The following is a 23,043-nucleotide window of genomic DNA, read 5'->3' as shown; positions in this document are numbered from 1 at the left end:
ACCACTCTAGATTTTTTAGAATCACATCCATCTTCACTATGATAGGACTGTGACTGTGGTATTGACAGGAGATGCATTTTTTCACAGATTAATTTTGACAAGATGTCAAAACTAAAGAAGTGAGGGTAATCAAGAGACTCCGAGATGCACGAGGTCGTACCTGATAGCTTGATGTCTGATCAAAATTTCCTTTTTCTGACTTCCAGACTGAAACACAACAAGCGTGACTGGATAAAGTCAACGTGACCATCTTAGGGACTCTATGTGAATTCCCTGCAACCTCCGATCCTTGGTATGATTCTATGATTAATGAAATCTTAATGTATTTCAATTTGTCAATAATAAATTGTCATATATAAATTTGTAACAAGTTTTGATATATATATATATATATATATATATATATATATATATATATATATATATATATATATATATATATATATATATATATATATACATATATATATATATATATATATATATATATATATATGTATATATATATATATATATATATATATATATATATATATATATATATATATACATATACATATATATATATATATATATATATATATATATATATATATCATCATCATCATAATCATCATCATCATCTTCATCTTCATCTTTATCTTCAGCCGTTACTAGTCAACTGCAGAATAAAGTCCTCAGACATGTACTTCTACTTGCATCTGATTATGTCATTTCTATGCCAGTGCATACCCGCAAACTTATTTAATTAGTCAATCCATCGGCGTCTCTTTCTTACCCTGTTTCATTTGCAATTGGTAGGGAACCATTCTTCTGTTTTCAATGTCCATTTATTATCTGTCATTTTATGCCCTGCCTAGGTCCATTTCTTTTTCTAACACGCTGTTAGAATATCCTGTAATTCAGGTTGCTCTTGTATGTTCTTCATCTGTCTCGTAGAGTTATTTCTATCATTATTCTTTCCATAGCTCTTGCAGTTGTAAAAACCTTATGTTCTAAGACATTAGTACGGTAACGAGCTCCTGATGCTTAAGTTAAAATTGTAGGACCATCTTATTAAATACTTTTCCCTGTAGAGAAAATGGCATTTTACATTTCATAATCTCATTTTGTTCACTAAAAGGTCTCCATCCAATGCATATTCTTCTTTTAATTTCGGTCTCATGTCCCGGGGAGACACTAACTTTCTGTCCTAACAATCCCTATAGATTCTTCAATTTGCTGCCTCTAAATTTTCATTGAACATTATCTTAATTTTACTCATATTCATTTTCAGTCTCAATCTGCATTGTTAAAATTTTCTTCTCGGCAGGTTTAGGAGAGAATGAGTTTCCCTGTCTAATTCCTTTCTGAATTGGAATTTTCGTATTATTTTTATGTAGTTTTAGGACTGCTGTACTTCCTGTATAGATATTTTCAATTTTTTTTAACAAAAGACTCCTTTATTCCTTGCCTTTGAAGAGCTTTCACTACTGCTGAAGTTTTAACAGAATCAAAAGCTTTCTCTGACTCTATACAATGCCATACATAGTTGTCTATCATACCAGACTGATTTTTCAATGGCTATAAAAATAATAAAATATTTTTCAGTGTCGTATTTCAATTTCATTTTTTTTTGTGTTATTGAATGTTAAAGTATTTCATAAAATCACCAAAATAACCTATCAGCAATTATTTGCAATGATACAAAATATGTTCTAATATCACTAATAAATTGGAAACTTTTCAAAGTATCTTATAATTAATTCATTTTGTAGCACTGAAAAAAATTATTCAATATAGATACTCAAAATAAAAATGTTTAAAAAGTAATTATATTCAATAATTCAAATACTTTACAGTGATATTTTGCCAGGCTTCCAAAAGTATACCATCAATATTCTTTTAATCAATATAAATTTCTATCTATAGTTTTTATTCTATGTCATGTGTGAAGTACTTTTGATTAATATCATTAATTATCTCCAAGTAAAAATAATTTATGGTTGTAATATTCAATGTTTTTCCAAGTTCAATTTTACTTTCAATGAATATATTTATTCTATGTATTTTATATATCGATATCGTATAAGATTTAGTTGTTTCCGAGATATGATAACAGTTACTTATGGATATTCTCTTTAGTTAGAAAATGTTATTTTTTTTTGTTCAGCCAATTCTACTTATGAAGATATTTCATAAATCACTATATACAGCATAACTTCATCAATCTAAATATATTTGTTTGAACATCCACTGATGTTTTTTATAATCATCTCTTTTAATAATTAGTTTCAAATTAAAACTATAGAGTTTTAGAGTAAACCAAGAGATAAAATATTAAGAATATATAAAAGTTATTATTGAATATACATATATATATGTATATATATATATATATATATATATATATATATATATATATATATATATATATATATATATATATATATATATATATATATATATATATATGTATATATATATGTGTGTGTGTGTGTGTTTGTGTGTGATTGAATTACAGATAATTCATGAAACTAAACTACTACCCACCAACTCAACTGGAAACCATTTTGTTGAAATGATTAATAGCCCATGAAATCTTTCCGATGTTTCCTGATGATCATAGTTGAATGAGTAGTTTCCCAAGTTATTTTCCTCCTTTCAAATACGCCTGAGGGGATATCCAATTTTCTTTTCCATCAATTATAATTATGATTAAAACCTTGACAGGTTCCTAGAAGACTAGAACAATATACTTAAGATGCTTATGATCTTTATGAAATATTCGTTCATTGGGCTGAATTGATTTCATTTGTGATTTATCTTTTTTTATTTGCGTAAATAGTAAATTTCTTTAACAATATTCGATCCAGTGTTTTAATGAGTTCTTCATTAGATTCCAAACTGATTATTCTCAGTGCAGTTGAACAATCACGTGCTACCATCAAACCTAAAAACACTTTGATAATGCAAGAAATGTTTTTGGAATGGGATATTTTTACTCTTTTACAGTAGGAGAAAGAACCACTAAGCATATCTACAGTATAAGCTTCTCTCTCTCTCTCTCTCTCTCTCTCTCTCTCTCTCTCTCTCTCTCTCTCTCTCTCTCTCTCTCTCTCTCTCACACACACACACACAAACACAGACTTAAACATACACACAAAATGTGCCATTTACCTTTACAGGATAATAATCCGAATTTTATTTTAAAAAATCAATCATGAGGGGTTAACATGAAAATGTAGAATATATATCTCGTAGGGATATTATGGAAGAAGTAAAGAAACACGTAACTTTTTTTTTATAGCTACATTGAATTATCATAGATTATTACAATAGTTTAAAAGATGAATACCTAGAGATATGTCTGCACGTGCGTATGATACAGTGGCTTTTTGATAAGGTAGGAAGCCTTGAAAATGTTTGTCATTTAATAAAGCATAATTAACGCCAGTTACTAAATATAAAAGATCTTCCTAAAATTCTACCCACGCACTCAAAAATATTGTAGGGAAATATATTAAGTGCATATCCAAAGAAAATTGAATAGAAAGGAAAAAGTATTTTGAAGATAACTTTACTGGAGTTCGCCCCATCCATGTGTTCCGCAAGATGAGAGTTTCCAAAATCGACTTTCCCTAATTGTTTTGTTCGACTAAGGTATGAACCAAAGTCAAGAAAAGGAACGGAATCGAAGGAGGTTATGATTCTCGACCATGATAAGGCACAGGCTATCCTGTCAAGTAGCCTGAAAAATGCGGGTTACTCGTCGGAGTCGAAGGTATTGACACTGGATAACAGGCACCCTTTCTTTCCTGCTCCTGCTTCAATCTCATTCCCCTTTATAGGGAAGGCATTTAAATCTGTTGCCAAGGCAGTGGAGGCGGGTAGGCCATGTCCTGCACTCGAGGAGAGCAAGCCTCTGTCACCAGCCTTTCCCAGACAGGAGAAGGACTGGAAGGAAGTCCATTTAACTTTCTCAGTAGGAAGATTAGATGCGGATGTTGCCAGTCGACAAATTTATTTTATTTTATTTTATTTTATGTTAGATGTTGATGAAAGGAATGACCATAGGCATTGTTGGGATTACAAGGGACTTGCTACAATAGAGTGGTATATATGTACATATATATATATATATATATATATATATATATATATATATATATATATATATATATATATATATATATATATATATATATATATATATACATATATATACGTGTTTGTGTGTGTTAGTGTGTTCTGTTGGATACAACACAAAGGCAATAAGGGTTACTAATATAATTATTTGTTCTCTCCAAAGTGATTTGTACCCAACGTATATCGTGTGTAGTGTGTTAAAACTTTACTACAACTTTGCAAGTGATATCATATTTATTGTGTTGTGGTGAATGCTGGTACTGAGAAAATCTTTGTAACTGGCTCAGGGATATTTTGTAAAAACGTAAAGTATATTTATTTAGGCTTAACTTTGATTACTTCGTGCAAGCTAAAAACTCGGAAGTTTATCAGTTACTTTATGTAATTTCTATAGGAGTTTAATCATTAGAATGGTAAAGATTAGCCAATTTCATTAAGTATCAAGATTAAATATTGCTGTGAAATTTAATTTCCAGTCAAACAAGTGATTGTATAATTTTCATAAGTATTATTTTTTTTTGTCTTAGTCTAAGTGATTTTTTTATGTAGATTCTTTCAAAATGTTGTAATTCTTAAAGAATATATTTATTTTTGTAAAGAGTATGTTATTTCAATCAACCATGTTTATTTCAGAACTCTCTCATATCCCAGTTAAAGAATCTAAGTAATAGGTTGTTTTGAATAGTTCTTAATAATAATTACCCGGTGTTATTTTGAGTGTACTTAAGAGACCCTTGGATATTCAGTGTTTTTGTGTATTGCCATCAGGGAGTTATATAATTTTCTCAGAGTTCAGGTATTATTAAAATATAATAGATTTAAGTAAAAACAAACAGGTGAGTTTAGAACTCGAGAGGTTGTGTAGCTTGCCAGCCATAATATAAAATATATATATTTATGGTTTCCAGACCATGGAACCATAATATACATATATATATATATATATATATATATATATATATATATATATATATATATATATATATATATATATATATATATATAACACCTGCGGCCATTTCTAGTCCACTGCAGGCAAAAGTTTCTGACGTATCTTTATTCATGCCTGTAATTTGGCCATTTCATCTCCATGCTTGCCATTGCGGCTTGTTAAGGGTGGAAGTTTTTTGTCTGGTCGCTCTCAGCAAACAAAACTAGTATGGGTGACCCGAACTATTACAGTTTTGCTGATCATAGTAATACAAATATATATACTGTACACTCACACACACTCACACACAAACACACATAAACATATATATATATATATACATATATATATATATATATATATATATATATATATATATATATATATATATATATATATATATATATATATAAATATACATATATATATATATATATATATATATATATATATATATATATATATATATATATATATATATGTATATATATATATATATATATATATATATATATATATGTATATATATATATATATATATATATATATATATATATATATATATATATATATATATATATATATATAAATCATGACTGGAGACACGTGATGAGCATATGATTTTCATTATATCCTCGAGAATACTTGATTGGAGTATAATATTTTCGTATTATTAATGACATCAATGCACTTATATAACTTATATAACTTTTATGATGAATCCAGAAGTTAATTTTCAGAAAGGAGGCTAATTCAAGATTATTAAATAAAAACAAGGACTTGAGTTTAACGTGTGACCGAGTGTTTAAGCAACTAAAAAGGATTAAGAATTATTATTCATATATTACTTACTGGTCTCTGACGCATTATCAACAGCCATTTTATTCTGCTTTGTTCTTAGAGAAATACCTTTAGGTGTTTGGCTCACATAAAACAAGTTACATTTGCATTAGGGAGTAATAAATATTGATTTTCTGCCACTTCCAGAGCTATTCTTAATCAACATGGTTTTCAATGTACAACTATATTTAAACGCAAAAGGATGTAACATCAAAAACATTGATGAAATTGAAAACAAATTATGCTATCCAATGTCTCCTTTTTATGCAAATGGACGCTATAAAATGTGTTATTCACTTTATGCATACAGTAAAAAAAAAGTAAAAAATAAATAAATAAATAAATAATGACAGTATATTGGCGTTGTCTTCCCTTTTGGTAAACTCGTCTTCTTTGTACTCTAGGCTGTATATTCTTAGCACCGACAGGTACAAAGAAGATAAAGAGTACTTTATATTCTTAGAATGATGTGACTAGAAAACGGATTTTGACATAGGAAAAATCTATTTTTGGGTGAGATAGCCATGTCTTCCTGATGGAAGTTCCTCATTGGCAGCTTCTACTTGGGATATTTCTGCGAGTGATATACCAGAGAAATTTTACGTTAGAGGTATCAACAGAGTTCTGACCTCTGGAGCGAATATCTCGAGCATATTGTGTATAAATCAAGGACGTGTTAATAACAAGCCATGGCTATCCTTCCCCGTATAGAGTTAACCTTGTCTCGAACGATAAGGGTAGAGGGAAGGACATAGGCAAGTGAACAGTTACAATTCCCGATCTCACTGTGCTACAACTAACACAATTCCTGTTGAATTCTTCCAGAAGCAGCCATCGCATGACGCAAGGTCCCACACTGATTATTGGAAGGGAATGGAAAGTAACGGGCGGGCTATCAGGACGACATGGCAATCTCACCAAAAAATAGATTTTTCCTATGTCAAAATCCGTTTTTTGGGCTCGAGCTATGTCATCCTGATGGAAGTGTACCAGAGAATTATCCTTCTCAGTTGTGGCGAGGAGAGTTTTAACCATTTACACCCCATAGACATAATGCCACTTCCTGTAGCATTGGTAACTATGGTACCAAGCTATGGAGCAAGCAATATGTTAGTAAAAGGTAGGAGCAAAGTAAATCAACATCACAGTCCCACTCACTATGGAGAAGATCTTTGTCTCCAGAAGATAAAAAGACCGAAGTCTATAAAAGAAGGGTTAAAAATTGAGGTGCACTGCTTTTATTTTGTACGATAGGTCCAATGAAAGGAAATGCAAAAAGGAACAGCAGTCTTTTATTGTTCCAAAAGATGCATAAATGTAACAGTAGTCAATTGTAACATTATATGCAATAGATATATACAGAAAACCAGAGTTTTCCAACCTCAAAATTATGTAACAGTAATAAAATTGTAACACTCATGACATACACGGAAGAATATCACCTTTTACTCTTTATAATATTAAATAGAACATTGAAAAGATGAACATGAGTCCCTTTGCACAATGTAGACTGAGAAGTCCCAACCATACAGTCTACAAAAGTCCATATACAACACTGAAGAAGCTGGTTTAATCACACTACCAGCGGCCACCACGAAGAGTTTAATCTCTTTCAAGTAACAGATAATGTTTAAAGAACATTCTTGAAGATTTTCATCCTGTGTATGCCTGTAAGCCTGAAAAAAACATAGATTGGAAAAACTTTAAAGAAGAGGTAACCTTTGTAGGGTCATGACCCACTGGAATACTTGCCGGGTCAACCCTTCTGATGAAGTGAGTGAGTTTGGACCTTAGCTGTTTCAAAGAAAGGTTAGATCCTGTCGACTCCCATTTAAAAAGCTGACCGCCTTTAAAAGCCTGGCTCTTGGATAGATAAGTTTTAATGCTCTCCACGGGGCAAGTGAAGGGTCCTCCTGTAGTGGAACAATTTTCCAGGCCCCTCAGTGCTTCATGGGAAGTTCGTTTTTCGCCAAGAATGCAGGATCCGGATAAAAGTTTACCTCTCCCAAATCAGAGAATTCAATGTGGCCATCATTCCTTGAAAGGGCCACAATCTCACTGTGTCTTGCACCAGAAGTCATAGCAAGCGAAAAGATAGATTTTTGAGTAAGATCCCTCAGAGAGGCAGAGGCGTTATCTATCGAAGAGGCAAAGTGCAAGACTTTATCCAACGACCATGAAATAGCATTGGGAGGAGCATTAGGTTTCATTTTAGCACAAGCTTTTGCAATATTATTGAATAGCTCTCTATTGAGTTCGATATCAAAAGCATACACGATCAGTCTAATTAGTGCCGACTTAAGTGAGGCAATAGTTGTAAAGGCTAAACCTTGATCATGTAGTGAAATGAAGAAAGAAATATAGAAGTCAATAGAAATAAAAGAGGGCTGATGACTTTTCACGAAGGCAACCCTTTTTCTCCAGGAAAAAAAAATATTGTCATTTTGTGGTGTTGGGCTTGTACTCTTCTATAAAGTCAATCCTTTCCCTCGCTACTCTGAATTTTCTTTGACCTGCAAGGGCGAGAAAGTCATTAGCTGAAGAGTTTTCGTTATCCAAGAAGAAGCGAAGACAGTTACCTGTTGAACAACCTTGGACAGCACTGTAGATGGTAAAGGGATCTGGAGGGGTTTGAGTTCCAAAACAAGAGGGTACCAATTGCTCTTGGGCCACTTGGGAGCCACTAGAGCTGCTGTTCCCTTGAAAGTCCACAGTTTGTTCAATACTTTCAATAGGGGGTTGAATGGAGGAAATAGGTAGATGAGACCACTGGTTCCAATCCAGAGACATCGCATCCATTTCTGTTGCTTCCTGGTCCAAGTTTGGTGCTACATATCGGGGAAGTTTTTTGTTAAAGCTCGTCGCAATGAGATCGATTTGCAGTCTCGGAACTTGCTCTAGAATGAAACAGAATGATTTTGCGTCCAGAGACCATTCTGTTCCCTGAGGCTTGGATCTCGACAGGGCGTCCGCCGTCTCATTGCGAACCCCTTCGAGATGAACTACTGAAAGATGTCATTTCCTCCGTTTTGCTAATGAGAGAATGGCTAGGATTACATGGTTGATCTGAGGAGATATGGAGCCCTGTCTGTTGACACAGTGAATTATTGTGTTGTTGTTGGTGACCAATTTGACGTGTGGTTTCGTCTTTGGGTGTAGTCTCTTCAGAGTCAGAAACACTGCCATAGCCTCCAGAACATTGATGTGAAACTTCTGAAAGGCAATCGACCACTGAGCCTCCACTTTCTTGGAATAGGAGTATCCTCTCAACCTTGTTCCAGGGCGTCCGAATAGTCACGGAAGGAGGAGCGTACTGAAGAGGGACATGGTTTGATAGACTCTTGGCAGTGGACCATGGATTGAGCTGCTTTCACAGTAAGGACGGGGTTTTGTGGCAAAGATTTGGATGCCTTTCTTCTCCAGACTCTGTTGGCATCTTTGAGCCTAGCTTTCAGGATTGGGTCCGTCACGGCAGCGAACTGTAATGACCCCAAGACTGAGTTTGACATTTCCTTTCTCTTGCCTTGTGGTAGAGAGAGGGTGTGTGACTGTAGGTTCCAGCGAAGTCCTAGCCACCGGAATTTCCAAGCTGGAGATATCCTGGACTTCTCGAGGTTGATTTGGAAGCCCAGAGATTGTAAGGAGTTCATCACTTCTTGGGCTGTTTGAAGCCATTCCAACTTCCTTACAGCCCAGACTAACCAGTCGTCCAGGTACACCACCACCTGAAGGCCTCTGTTCCAAAGTTGTTCGACAAAGGCTTCAACTAGTTTCGCGAAAATCTTTGGAGCTATACTGGGCCAGAAGGGCATAGCTTTGATACATAGACCTTTCTTGCCAGTCTGAAACCAAAGTAGAGGGAGAAGCGCCGACCTATCGGAAGATGCCAATAGGCATCTGTAAAATCTATGGAGACGCTGTAGGCCCCCTGGGGTAGTAGGGTCCGTATATACGATATAATCAGCATCTGGAAATTTTTGTTCAGAATGAATTTATATAGTGGGGACAAGTCCAGAATAGTTCGAAGAGTGTTCAAATCTTTCTAGGGCACGCAGAATACCGGCCCTTGAAAGCTCATGGATTTTGTGTTACAGATGACTCCCGTCCGGAGAAGGTCCTGAACGTAATCCTCCAAAAAGGGGGTTGTGGGTTGAAAGAACCTCTTGAACTGAGATGATTTTTGCCTCCATTTCCAACCTAGCCCTGTGAGCCCAGGGATCGAACTCCTATTGATCCCTGAACAGGTGAAGTTGTCCCCCTAATGAAAGCTCCCTATTGTTGTTGCGAAGGACCTGCAACTTCAGACGTCTTTGTCTCTACTTCCTCGGCCTCTAGTTCGACCACTTCTTCCAGACCTTCCCTTGTTACTGAAGCCCTTCCTATGAGCTTTTGCAGGGTGAAAAGAGATGGTAGCTCTCTTGTACACCAGGTTGAAGGCTGGAGACTGTGAATGATACTGCTGGGGTACTGTGTACACAGTCTGAGGAATGGCGGCTACTAAGGGTGTCGCGACAGGAAAGGATTTCTTTCTTTTGAAGTGACTTCTAAGCTTCTTGCCCTTGGGTTGAGGTCCTTCATTGGGGGTAAATTTTCGTTTAGAGGAAAAATCCCACTTGTCAATAAGGATATTATTCTCCTGAACTGCTTTGTCCATGACCTCTTTAACCAACTTCTCAGGGATAAGATCCTTCCCCCAGATGTTGGAGCCGATTAGTTTTCTGGGTTCATGTCTGATCGTAGCAGTAGCTAGGATGTGTTCTCTACATGCTCTCCTGGCTAGGAGGAAAGCATGGAGATCCATATGAAACATGATTACGTGAGGACTAGCCAAGACAGGGAAGAGATCAGATTTGGAATAGTTTCTAATAAGCATCTAGGTATGATTGGAAGGATTAAAAGGCAGAAAGTCTCTCTTTAGCTTCCAGTTCTCCCTTCAATAGGGATTCGGGAATCCTAGGCAGTTTCTCATTAAACTGTTTGCCTCTAACGTTATTATCTAGTTTTCCAGCAGTGAATGTATGTTGGGACGTCGTTCGAATCGTAAGGAAGGGCTAGAGAGACAGGTTTACATTCCTCTAGTGCTGGAAAGGGTCTGTTCTCCATTACTGCTTTCAATACGGCCTCTAAGTTTTTAGAGGCAAAGGGGAAGACAGTATCTTTGAGGGCCACAAAAGTGGCCTGAATCCTGCAAAAGGCAGAAAGTTGGGTATTAGTGAATTCAGCCGTCTTTAACTCCCTAACCAAAAGGGATTGAGCCTTGCCATGATCCAGAATGATCGTTTCCTTAGGGATTGTATCATCCCTAATGGATACATCCGAGTTAAGCCTTACGTAACAGTAAGGATAGCTATTGATCGATGGAAAGAATTCTAAGTCCGAAACTGGCTTGTAATCCAAACCATCCTCAATATGAAGGAACCCTTTGGTTAAGGCTATATTCCCAGCATAGCATTAAGGGTTCTTAACTCTGTATTCTGGTAGGCTTGAAGCTGGAAGAGCCTTAGAAGCTGGTGCCTGTTGTTGTAACACTTCTATCCTTGATGTTAGATCTGCTTGACAACATTCATATTTGGCTGTTAAGTTTTCCACGAAAGCTTTCATGGACACTATTAGTTCTAAATTACTAGGTAGCGAAATTTTGTCTAATATTGGAACTGGGTGGGAGGTGGAAGCTGGGGCTTGGGTAGAAAGTAAAGAGGCATTGAGAGCTGCACTCACCTGATGTACATCCGATGATTTTTGCGAGGCTTCCGTGGTCAGCAGGATCCTCTCCTTCTCTGATGAAACAGAAGAAGCAGTAGACATGTCGTCCATGTCCAGGTTCATGACTTGCAAAGCATCTTGGACTTCATCATCAGCATGATCTGTTGGTGCCAGTGGGAAATTGGACCGTCGATAACTGGTGACCAAAATCGGAGGACACCTCAGCCTTGGAAAAGAGGAGGTCCTTCAGTTCCAGAGAAGGAAGATAAGGGGCACCTTGTTGAGAGCTCCACTGGAAGCCTCTTACCCAGTGTCGGAGTGTCTTCCGACTTCGATCTCGGACGTCCAAGGAGACGTCAGTGGCTTAGAAGCCGGTTTGAAGGAGATCCATGCAAACCTTGCAGTCAGTAGGGTCCCAAATTGCAGTGGATCCCTTGGAAACATGGCAACTTCCATGTTTCCAGCAAGTCTTGTGGCCACAGGGTAACTTGATCCACCTGGTACAGGTGACTGTAGAACACTCCATGTCATCAACGACCTGTAGATAAAAAATAGTAAATTAGTACTGGACCTCATTAAAATATCATATCTTATTAAAATTAGGAATTTTTTTTTATATCCTATCCTAACTAATCCTACACCTACTGTAGATATTGGCTAAATCTAAAATATGATAGAACATATGCCAAACAGCTAAAAAATCTGCAATGATTTATGAAGTAAAACATAATGATGGTGTGGTGGGAATATGGAGGAAAGGATCACTTCAAAGGAACACCAGAACCTCGAGATTAGGTCTATCAGAACAGCTTAAGAAGGCAAGTTCACACATCGTACTGCCTAGACCAGCAACAGCTGCCCCCGAGGCAACAGCGGTTGGGAGGCGGCAACTATTTCTAGTAGCCAGAAAAGAATGACCTGTCAATATCCCAGGCAAGTTGATACAAGGCAGCAGACGCATTCTTAAGTCAAGAGGGGGAGAGTGGACAATCCCAAGGGAAGGGTCCACACTCAGGAGAAGTACAGGAGTGAAAAGCAGATAATAGGAGAACCAGCCAGAATCTGATCATTATCATTGACTTACACAAAGGGTGTGGGTGGGGGGGGGTTTGCAACCCATGAGATAATGAGAGCCGTACAAGACGGCCAGGATGCTAAGCACTAAAAATTCAAAGGGTGTCCTGACAACCAGGCAGGATCCAATCTACCAACTCCAGAGGACAATGTACCTCAGATGTTGGATAGGAAAGAGCAGATGACTAGTCTAAGACTGCAGCTGAGGCAGCAGAGGGGGCGACCTAAAGCCAACACACAGCCAGCGCTAGAAGAACTCAAGCTGACAGAACTGGAAGCAGAGACAGAAGGCGGCACCTCTGCCTAGGTAGGCTAACCATGCAAGGGACTCAGAGGGATATAGCACAAAGGCTGCAGACATAGGACAATCACTGCCAAGGTGGCAGAGGAGTGACCCAAGGGGTACCAACTCTGTGCCTAGATAGGGTTAGGCCATGGCAGAACTATATAGGCAAGCCTAGCCTCCTAGCGGGTGAGGGAAATCTCAAAAGCTAGGGTGAGATGACTAGACAAGAGGAACATATTTCTGGCCTAGATAGGGTTAGGCCATGAGAGAACTGTGTAGGCAAGCCTAGCCTCCTAGTAGGTGAGGGAAAGCTCAAATGCTAGGGTGAGATGAATAGACAAGAGGAACATAGTTCTGGTACAGTCAAGTTATGGCCTAACTAGGAAGGGGAAGGGTCAGAGAAACACCCAAGAGTGGACTCAAAGGTGGGAGAGAGATTTCAACTTGGGAGGAGAAAATTCCATCTACCTAGGCCAGGAAAGATAGCCTACAAGTAGGCACACTAACAGGCACAAGGAAAGGGGGAGGAGTGGTGGTGATGGGAGACTCAGAAAAGGGTGAGGCGGCATGGCAGGAAGGTCCAACAGCAACATGGAACAACAATAGTGTCCCAAAGGGGTTGTTGTGATAGGGCACATAGGACAAATCCTCATAACCAGACATAGCCTACCAAAGACTCAGAGAAGCCTAATGAAGATTCAGGCGACACAAGAAGGTCTACTAGTCAGCATCAGAAATGGGGTAATGCATTCTAATGGGTAAACATAAGTAGACACAGGGAACAGGATCCCGAGACCTGTGCCGCCTCACAAAACATATAGGTTAATTGGAAAGTTTAAAGCAGTCATCCTAGGGTAACTGAGAACACTATCCAACTCCCAAAGGGACCTTCAAGACTGCAGCTCCCCGCCTGTAAGGTTTGGTGAAAGAAGGGAGTGGTGCACTAGTGAAGATTTACCAGCTATGGCCGCCAGCTAGGGTAGGCTAGCCTAAGCCAATGCTGATAAATAAACACAAAAGAAACACCAAGGAAGGATGGGGGGATATCATATAAATACCACACTTTAAAATAATATATTCCTAAATGACCAAATAATTATTAATAATTTCTGAAAGTTTGATGACTTCAGAACGAAAAAGGGTGGATACTCTACTTAGTCGATGAGGAAGAAGTTGACGTATGCATAAAAACCACTCAAAACGCTAAGAAAACTAGCTGAAACTCTCCAACCAAACAGTAAAGATGGCACTGTGAAAGGGAATGGATCAACTGGAAACGTGATAGTTGTAACACATTGAGATTTGGAGTTGTAACGGCTCACTTACTTTGTCCTTTCCTCTACCCTTATCCTTCGAGACAAGGTTAACTCTATTCGGGGAAGGATAACCATGGCTTGTTATTGACACATGTCTGATTTATACACGATATCCTTCGGGATACTCGCTCCAGAGATCAGAACTCTGTTGATACCTCTAACGTAAAATTTCTCTGGTATATCACTCGCAGAAATATCCCAAGTAGAAGCTGCCAATGAAGAACTTCCATCAGGATGACATGGCTCGAGCCCAAAAATATGAATATGATAAGTTATTGGTTGGTTTTCTGAATGGGGAAAATAATATTAAACGTAAAAAAAAACGGTTACTGTTATTTTCCTAATTTCTATAGACATTTTCATTGATGGAACCAATGAATTAATAATAGCAACAAGTCTCACAAGATTGAAATAATTTTTTAGAATATCTAAAAGATAATAAGCATGTTTCATTCTAGTGTCACAAAACTCCATATGTATGTTGGATAAAATAGGGGACAAACGATTGCCTATAGTCATATCAATATCCTGTTCATAAAAATCTCCATTAATGCTAATGGTGTATTTTCCTATTCTCTCTAATCTTGAGAGGAAAAGACTGTTTAGGTAGCTCCTTCTCCTGCACAACTATTAAATCCTAGTATTTTCATCCTGACTGTTAGTCCGTTCGTGACACTAATGAAACGGAAATATTAACTCCAATATGGTCTTTTCACTTCCCTCTTCTTGGCTATAATACAAACACATACACATAAACCCCCCATACTCATATGTGTATATATATATATATATATATATATATATATATATATATATATATATATGTATATATATATATATATATATATATATATATATATATATATATATATATATATATATATATATATATATATATATATACATATATATATATATATATATATATATATATATATATATATATATATATATATATATATATATATATATATAGAGAGAGAGAGAGAGAGAGAGAGAGAGAGAGAGAGAGAGAGAGAGAGAGAGAGAGAGAGAGAGAGAGAGAGATCTATTCTCCAGCTATTATCCTAACTCTCATCCCTTCTCCCAATACTGCGATTACTCGTGAATATGCGAGGGTGAAATGCAATGGAATAGAATATGCTGGTCAAAACAGCATAACAGCGCTAGTGCATCTGCATATGCATGCATGGCAGTGCGCATGAACTTACAGGAGTTGTTCTTCGAAGTTATACATCAGTAAATGTTTGTGTAAAATCTGCATACGGTTGTCCATGGGTGCAGTCATATCGTATATACAGAGACAGAGAGGTGCATGTGCGTCAAAGCACTCACACACATACTCTCACACACAATATTTTAACATAGGACAAGGTTGGGAATACAACTTACATACAGTCGGAATGTGAGTTTGACGCTAAAATCTATAAACAAAGACACATTCTGGTGAATAGCTTTCATGGTCTTTGCTTTCATCGACATTACGTTTGAAACTGTATAAAAAAGAACTTGATGTCTTCCCCTTTTATTTCAGGTGTAATATTATATAGGATCTGTTTCAAGTACACAAATCCCCATAAAATTTTTCTTTGGACACGAAAAGCAAGATAATTCAGGGCCTTCAAAATATACATTAAGTGATTTAATGCTCAGAATATGGCGATGATTTAAAAACATTAATTGAAACTAAAGAATAATGAGTAAATAAAACATCAAAGAGATTTAACATTTGAACGTTAATTTTTGTAGCATGAATGTATATTATACTGTATGTCTCAACATAAGTAGCAAGAGTAGGTTGTACCGCACACTTTTCATACCTGCTCATACACTATAATACTATTGGTTACCATCGCATGTTTCCCATTTTTTGAATTTCTATGACTTTGCTACCCTCAACTTTTTGGATATAATCTCATTATTTTGTTGAATAAAGTCACTTACATACACCTCGCTTCTCTGTTATCAACTAACAGTTATCTCAGGAAAGTTGGTGATTGCCGGAGGACCAGCTTCCGAGCGGTTTGTCACCCATCGCTGCACTCTACCCTCTCTACGACACTGAACAGTAAACCTGACTCTTCGACCCATGCTAAATCGCTGAAACTGACAACCTTTGCCAGTAGAGAAGCGTTCACCTGGTTCCATCTCACCTAAGTTCAGTTTTGCATTAAAGGGCGTGACTCACTCAAGCAGCAAAGAAGACTATGTCCTTGAGGTGATCCGCGAGGGCACTTTCCCAGAGATCTCCTATTGGCTTTGCAACCAATCACGTATGATGCCTTCCAAACATACGTCCTGCAGCAGTACTTTATATTGCCAGCTCCCCATATAGCCAAGCTTTTTCAGCTGGTGGGAGAGCAAAAGGCTTCACCAATTCTCAGGATGAAGACCAGTATTGCTCGCCTGCAACCAGCCTCAGACGGCTCTCCTCGGGAATTGAACCTACTTCAGGCCCTTTGGGTACGACATCTACCCAAACCTGTACGCGTCACCATCTCCGATGTCGACAGTCGAATACCTTGCCCGAGAGGGACCTGATGGCTAAAGTCAACGCCCATATTGACACCCTCTTCACCACCTTAATCAACACCTCCACTCCTAATAAAGAGGACAAGCATTCAATGTTGACTGAAGTTGATGTGAATCTAGTTGGACACAGACACCCACCCTGTTACATGCCGGAGTAGAGACAAAGTTGCCCACCACCCATATAAGCCGCCCCTCGCTCATGCCCCAACCAACGATTTCTATAACCCCTTACTGACATCCATTAGCCGCAGTTCTCCTACTACCACTTCAGATTCGGGGCTAATGTGACGAAATATGAGGACAGTTGTCAGTGGACAAAAAACTTGTAAGTAAGATATCGTTATGGTGTTGGCTTCCGTTGCCACTAATCTTTTCTTTTTACGTGATGCATGTATGGGTGTGCGGTTTTGGTTAGACACTGGTGCTTGCCATTCCGTTCTAACAATGTCACTTTCCTGGAAACGACAAAGTCATTTTAAGCTGGCTGACGTCTGCTTGGTACCTACCAATGGATATGAGATCCCCACCCAAAGGTACGAGATGCTCACACTATCGTTTTTGGAACACTTGATATCTTTGGATATTCCTCGTTGCCGACATATCATTGCCACCACTTGGTGCAAATTTTCTTGTCCAGTTTCACCTCCTGGTTGATGCTTTATATCGATGTTTAATCAACGGACACTCTTATCCGTTGACACCTCTTCAACCCTCCCCCTCAAACCACGCACTCCACATCAGCGAACCAACAAAGACCTATGTCCACCTTTTCACTTCGTACCCAGAAATCTTCCTTCCAGAACTTTGCCAAACGGCCACAGGTCCCGCCAAGCACGGTATTTATCACCCTATCAAGATGACAGGGCCTCAGTTTTTGCCAGATACAGGTGCCTGGCTCCGGATCATATGGCAGCTGCTAAACAAAAATTCATCGAAATAGAAGAAATGGGCCTTTGCCAAAAGGCTGCAAGCCCATGGTCGTCACCTTGACATATCATTCTGAAGAAGGTTGACTCCCTTTGTAATTCTTAAACACTCAAAATTATGAAAGAAAATAATTTTGATGTATGCCATATGGTTTAACAATTCCATTTTGAGTAATAGTAACGAAATGATCATAATAGGAAATCAGGAATTTGGAGTAATAGTTAATAGTTTGGAGAATTACTTTTAAGAAATTGCAATAATATGAAATTAATAAAGAAAATCTTATCTGTTCCGAACGTCATCACATCAAAAAAAAAAAAAAAAAATTTCTTATTCATGCGTTTCAAGTGTACAAAGCTAAAAGAAAAAAGTAAAAATAGGAGAGGAGTTTAAGAAGAAACTGAGGGGCTGCCAACATAAGAGCCTGTGTCCTACCTGAGGTGGGGCAATCTAAACCGAAGAAAATTAAGAGCTGAAGAATAACAACCTTTTATATATACTAAGGAGTGTGATATATATATATATATATATATATATATATATATATATATATATATATATATATATATATGTATATATATATACATATATATACATATGTATATATATATAGATATGTATATATATATATATATATATATATATATATATATATATATATATACATATCTAAATATATATATATACATATATATATATATGTATTTATATATATACATATATATATATATATATATATATATATATATATATATATATATATATATATATATATATATATATATACATACATACATACATACATACATACATATACTGATACACACACATGTATATATATATATATATATATATATATATATATATATATATATATATATATATATATATATATATATCCTCTGTTATGCTGAACGTCATTGCCAACCGTATGACTACTCGGTCTCACCCCGTCCCTCGGGTAAGGGGAAGGGAGTAGTCATACCCTGATGAGAGGGGTATGCTCGGAAACCACAATCTCCAACAAATTGCTGAAACTGTCCGGTTATAATTAGGAAAGGAGGAATGGGTGGGAAGGATTGAATCTCTCTATGTGTGTGTGTGTGTGCATATCCACCTGATAATATAGCCATCATTTTTGACAGGTTACGTTCACTGATATATAAATTAATAATCCACAGCCGAGGACTTTATATAACAATTTTGATGTTCTTTTAGTGGTTGATCTACTAAAATGCTAAAAGTTTTTTTGCCCTTATTTTCGTTTCATAATTCGTTTTCAGCTAATTGTTACGTGCGTTAAGCAGGATAGGACAAATAATTCACCCATTAAATGTACTACTACTTATCCTCCGTTATCTTACATGAACTATACTCTGGCAGATGTTTCCAAGTACTTTTAATCCCCCAACGCTAATATCAAAATGGTATTTGCTATTTTGAAACGATGATGCATTGTTTTCATTTTAATCACTTATCCTCATCTACGTGTAAAAGGTGTTCCCGATGTCTTATACATTTTTCAGATTTTTTCCATGTTGTCTTAAGTAATTCGTCACTTATTTCCATATCTTTTTTTTTTTTTTTTTTTTTTTTTTTTTTTTTTTTTTTTTTTATACTCCTCTAATATTTCATTTCTTTCAATTATACTCAATACTTCGTATGTAGTGGCTAATTTTATGAGAGCTCAGCAGATATGTAAGACATGGTTTACAAAATTCCTTGATTAAATTTTGCGAGAGTCAACGACCTTTTGTGATTTGACACCATTTGTTTTTCCCTGTAAATCCTATTCATTTTTTTCCATGTTCCTCTATAATAAATTGGAACAGATACCGGACTGGTTTTTTTTTTTTTTTTTTTTTTTTTCATTTTCCGTTCTCGATTTCATGTTTTGTTCTATTATTGTTTCAAGCAGACTAAAAATAATTGCATTAAAGATGTATATATTTGGAAATGAAATCAAACATACGTAACCCTTACAAAGAGTTTTGCCTTCAAATGTTACCTCTGTAGTTATGGAAGCATTATCTAAACATGAATGATAGATTTGCCGCGTTTTATCAAGTTTACAAGAAATTGTTATTTATCCCTGACACAAATACAATACCTAAAAGTATTGTTTTCGGTTCAAGTGTTATATATTAAGATTTTTATTTCATGCCATAAAGGATTTTCTCTAATTTGTTCCTAAGGAAAATATCAAATAATATGAACAGGGCTATGAATATTACATATAAAAAACAGTAATTAGTCTTCCAACTATTCTAAGGAATAACGTAAATTCAAAACTTGTACTCCAAACTTACAAAAATTGCTTCAATTAAGCTAAGATGATAATGAATATACCAGTGGTGATAAGCATTATATTCATAATTTTTTCATCAAATATGATATGAGGTACTCATGATTTCCTCAGAATGTTTCATTCGGGCACTTTATTGAAAATACCCTGTAAACATATACAGTATATGTTCCAGTCAATATCAAAATCCCTACAGTTTTTAAAGTGACTGAAATTTTCAGGCAATGTGTAAATTGCCTGGTTCACCCTGTCAATTTACAAATCAGCTAAACATTGTAGAGAATTTATAAAGTGACTAGAATTATAAGTTATGTTCTTGGCATATTGACTAATATCGGGTAGCATACCTATCTAGACAAACAAACATTATACTTAGGGAAAATTTGATTTTCGTAAATCTTCGAAACAATAAAATGTGATAATAAAACCAATGTTACAATATAATATGACAATAAAACAATGAAAAAATAAAATGTGACAATAAAGGGAAACATTAAACAACTATTTATTCTTACAGGTCAAACTATAATAGCACTGGCTATTGCACTCGTTACCTTGTTTTTAAGACTTAAAGATATTTTTTTTGACATTGTTTCTTATTTATAGTAATAAACATAGACGACTGCTCTACTCTCTAACGAAGTCCAATTTCCTTATCCGCAATCACGTCACAAAGGCTATACAGTTACCAGGAAAAAAGTCCAAGTTGATTTCTACAGTAGCGTCCCTTAAATATTCATTCACTCACGGCTATTTAATACATGTCATTTTCATTACGAGTTAAGATAGTTTAAAACTACTTGCATCAAATACAGCAAAAATTCAGATAAAAGCTGCTCTTGATATATATCTAGGAATTACTATAAGTATCAGATTTTTTACAAGCCTGATGTTACAGAAAAACGTTTATCTCAAAAGGTGAATTCCATAAAAACTAGTAATTATCTTAAAGAGGTTTTATCTACCTCTAGAAACACTATAGGCAATAAACAATGTGACTCCGTATGAGTCACGCATTGTAATTTTATCTGCTTTGACATGTCCTTTTGATAAAAAAAAGTAATTGAACTGTATTTAGGCTAGTATGTCCCTTTAATTCAAATCTATTTCAAGTGTTTTGTCAGTTAATTTGTTTCATTTGAGTACGTGGTCTACTATTTGTAAGTCAGAGAGAGAGAGAGAGAGAGAGAGAGAGAGAGAGAGAGAGAGAGAGAGAGAGAGAGAGAGAGAGAGAGAGAGAGAGAGAAAATATTTATAATTTTCGCTTTATGTGTAAAAATTGTCTTTTTCTGGGTTTATGGCAACTGCAGTGGATAATAAAAGTACAGGTCTATTCCTAAAATGATGTGTTTAATTTTTTATATTTTCTACTTATTGGATTTGGCCAAATATGCAATTTGTAAAGAGTTGTATTCCTGTGTTGCTTCTTTCTATGTCAACCATGGAAGAAAAAAAAGAGTCTTGTTTAAGCTCCCTATAAAAATGCTAATAATTTGTTAAAAGTGTTTGCTTTTATCATTTTGTCAGTATATAAACATATGATTAACTGCTTTTTAACATACAAGCCTTTTATTACATACCTTGTAAAGTAAGTATGTTTATAAAGAAAAAAATATTCGAAGAGTTAAATCAGTATACTGTAAAAAAATCTGCCATTAATTTGTAACTTTGTTTATCTTATGAAATATTCAGATATGTGAAGAATTTCTTACATCAAACCTGAAGTTTTCTACTTTCATATTCCAATATCGGATTATCCATAAATTCTTCATGACAATTTTCCATGGAGGAGAGTTGGTATTAACTGGAATTTTCTGTTTCTTTTTAAACAAAATTCTTTTAACACTTTTATAATAAAATTCCTCTCATGGAATGTATTGTCTTTCTTAAGTTTATCGGAAATCAATTCGATCTCTCCCGTTCTTCACTGATTTCTCTTGTAGTTCATCTAATCTATAAAACGTGAAATCTGCTGACAAAATGCAATATGTGATTAATAGCTTTTTTTTCAGTAAACTTCTACTGGTATATTAAATAAAGTTCTTTAGAGAGAATGAATCCACCATTCTTCGTTACAAGAGCTAATGAGTTTCTAGATTAATGATAAATCATCTTCGTTGAATTTCTATACAATTGGCAATAAAAGTACGAATTGCTTTTAAATCTTATTTCATCTTTAGTTAGCTAAGAGAAATCCATATATTGAATAGCTCTCAATTTCTAAGGTTATTCACCAAATTGATAACGGTTTATTTTGGTGAACATTTAATTTTCTGGATGTTTCATCTTACAGAAACTATAGAAAGATTCATAACTTACAGAATTTCCCATTGTTTAGGATAAATAACTCAAACTTCCTTCTTAAAACTTTTATGGTTACTGATTCTAAGAATATTAAGGTATTTCCTCTAATTATTATCATCATTATCATTATTATTTGCTAAGCTACAACCCTAGTTGGAAAAGCAGGATGCTATAAGCCCAGGGGGCTCTAACAGGGAAAATAGCCCAGTGAGGAAAGGAAACAAGGAAAAATAAAATTTTAAGAACAGTAACAACATTAAAATAAATATTTCCTATATAAACTATAAAAACTTTAACAAAACAACAGGAAGAGAAATTAGATAGAATAGTGTGCCAGAGTGTACCCTCAAGCAATGTATTGATTATCTATGACTGTATTTACGCAAATGCCTATCATTATAGCGTAGTTTAAAAATTGCTCTTCTTGGAAATGCATGATCATCTTAATATTCTTTAGTGGATCATCTCAAGAATATAATATATTGAGGATATCTTTTAACGACCTTTACTGGAAAATCGCTGATGATTTTATTTTGAATTTATCGACAGATTTCCCTGCTTATGATATCAAACGAAGCTTCAAGTGCAACCCAGAAAACCATTAATCAATTACCACAAGCAAACAGTAATCTTATCTATCTTAGAATATCGTTTCCTCTCATACCCTCTTGAAATTTTCCATGTTATTAAGTTTGCC

This window comes from Palaemon carinicauda, chromosome 26 (assembly GCF_036898095.1).
Source record: "Palaemon carinicauda isolate YSFRI2023 chromosome 26, ASM3689809v2, whole genome shotgun sequence".
NCBI lineage: Eukaryota > Metazoa > Arthropoda > Malacostraca > Decapoda > Palaemonidae > Palaemon > Palaemon carinicauda.
Note: the sequence above shows the minus strand (reverse complement) of the source record.